Genomic DNA, 2,238 nt, shown 5'->3' on the forward strand with positions numbered 1-2,238 from the left:
ATGTTCACAGTTTGAATCCACCAGTCCATCTTTGGAAACCCATGGGCGGTTCCACTCTGTCCTGTAGGGTTGTTATGAGTTGGAATCAACTCCACGGCAAAGGGTTTGGTTTTTTTTTTGGTTATGCACAATAAGGAGTTCTGGTGCAAATGGTTAAAGTTCTGGGCTGCTAACCGAAAATTTCGAGGTTCAAGTTCACCCAGAGGTGCCTCAAATGAAAGGCCCAGAGATCACCTTTTGAAAAATCTGCCACTGAAAACTCTATGGAGCAAAGTTTTACTCTGCTACACATGGCGTCGTTATGTGTCTGAGTCAATTCGACAGCAATTTATTTACATACAATATATTTATCAGACAAAGATTCATTATTATTTTCTAGGTCAATGAAAATAATACTTTCCCTCTGATCACTGAATCCCGTTTAGAGCCTAATACTTGAGGCTGAACGCAGTTATTCAGAACACCTGGGCAGCTACGGTGGGACAGGCCCTTTCTGGGCTGAGTTCTGCTCTCTTATCTCCTGGATAATTTGGAGGTTTGAGGGGATGCAATCTGTTAACCTTTTTGAGCGTGTACAACATGTACACATTAAATTTGATTTAATTAATATAAACTCAACAATCATCTAATTATCTATTGTGGTCCATGCACTGTGCTGTGTTTGGCTGAGATACAGATATGAGTAAGGAACAATCTCTGTCCTTGTGAGTGCAGGGGGAGACAGACATTTTAATTCAGGTATAAAAAAATCTGTCCACCCTATGTTAGCTGTAGGAACAAAGGGCTGTGGGAAATAAACAAGGGAGTGACAAAATAGCTCAAAGGGTTGCTTTGGGGATAAAACGAAGCCAATATACATGTGTAAATCAAAAAGTGTCATTCGAGCCCTAGCTCCTATTTTTACTGAATAAACACTGCATTTATATTTTATGCAGAATGTGCAGTCCTCGCCTTTCAGGAGTTACTAGTTCCTCTAACCCTCAGACTTTTTTACTCTGGTTGAACCTACCTAGCTAGGCAGGGTTGGGGCAAATGAGGCGCCAACAGCTCCTGCGAGTAAGCGTTTGTAGAGGCGGTTACACTCTGTAGTTTACGGCAGTGGGCGGACCCCAAGTGCCCATGTGGTCCCGACATCATTGACATGGCGGAATCCCCCATCAAACCCTCCTGGTAGTTATTTGAGCGGCGGCCGCGGCCGGAGGAGGAGGAGGAGAGCGGCGGCGGCGGCGGCGGGAGCAGCGAAGGGGGCGGCAGGGATACTCGGGGCTGCCGGCTGGGAAGGCGTGGGCGACCCGGTGTGTGGCGCGCCCGGCCCCCCAGGTTTCAGCCCGAGCAAGGTAAGGCGCGCAGGAGCCGGGGGTTCGAGGGGACCCGGACCCCGCGTCTCGACCGCCGGGTCCCGGCGCGCTGAAAAGCCCCGGCAGACGCCGAGTCCGCCCAAGTGCGTTCCTGTCCCGGGAGCGCGTCGGGCTTCCCGGGGAAAACTTGGCGCCAGAGTGCTGGGGCGCCCTGCACTCGTTTGGGCACCTAGCGAGCGCGGGGCCGGAGAGGGGGGCGGCCCCTGCCTTGGGACTGCGTCTCGCCAAGGTCGGGTCCTCCGCCCGTGCCCCTGCTTGCCAGGGTTTGGAGGAGGGAAAGAAACGGGTAGATTCCTCTGGATGAAAAAAAAATCTAGGCAGTGGCTCCCCCATCCCCCGCCCTCCCGAGCCTTCTCAGTAGATTTTGTCCGAGGAATCCGCTCCCCCTCCCGGAATCTCCGCGTCAGGAACGCTGCCCGGGAGGGGGAGGGCGGCTGGGGGGGCCGAGGAATCTTCGACGTGTCACTTTCTGAGGCTGTAGATTTCCATATGGTGGAGGGAGGGGGGCGTGCGTGCGAATTGGGGCTGGAAGTTGAGGCCGCCTCTCCGCGCTGGGGTTGGGGGGGGCGGGCCGGGGGCCAAGGGCCCGGGGATGCTCGCGGGGAGGGTCCCGGGCCCACAACCCCGGGAACCGCTCCGACCCCCCGCCCCCGACCAGGCCTATCCGGGACACTCCCCGCCTAGCCGCTGGCCACCTCCGTGCACGCCACGTCCTCCCTCCCTGTCCTGCCCACCGGGCTCCCCCCGGGCAGGGGGCGGTAACCGGCGGCCACGGCCGGACTCGCGAGCCAGGCGGCTGGAAGCTCGGGCGGGGGAACGGGGCGCGGCGGGAAGGAGCGGGCGAACCGGTGTGTAGCCCAGCGCAGCTCCGGTCAGTCGG

The 2,238-nt window shown here is 56.8% G+C and overlaps 1 protein-coding gene across 4 annotated transcripts in view; it reads left to right on the forward strand.

Annotated features, from left to right (window-relative positions):
- Positions 1 to 1,136: 1,136 nt before the first annotated feature.
- Positions 1,137 to 2,238, forward strand: part of FNDC3B (fibronectin type III domain containing 3B) — a 401,489-nt gene continuing 400,387 nt past the window's right edge. For 2 of the 4 annotated variants that reach the window (XM_023737934.1, XM_023737942.1), the window contains exon 1: positions 1,137 to 1,337. The gene's annotated coding sequence lies outside the window, so the exon portion shown is untranslated. The remainder of the gene's footprint in view (positions 1,338 to 2,238) is intronic. The other 2 variants (XM_023737932.1, XM_004383475.2) reach the window with 1 other exon arrangement.

Source organism: Trichechus manatus, unplaced genomic scaffold (genome assembly GCF_000243295.1).
Source record: "Trichechus manatus latirostris isolate Lorelei unplaced genomic scaffold, TriManLat1.0 scaffold00110, whole genome shotgun sequence".
NCBI lineage: Eukaryota > Metazoa > Chordata > Mammalia > Sirenia > Trichechidae > Trichechus > Trichechus manatus.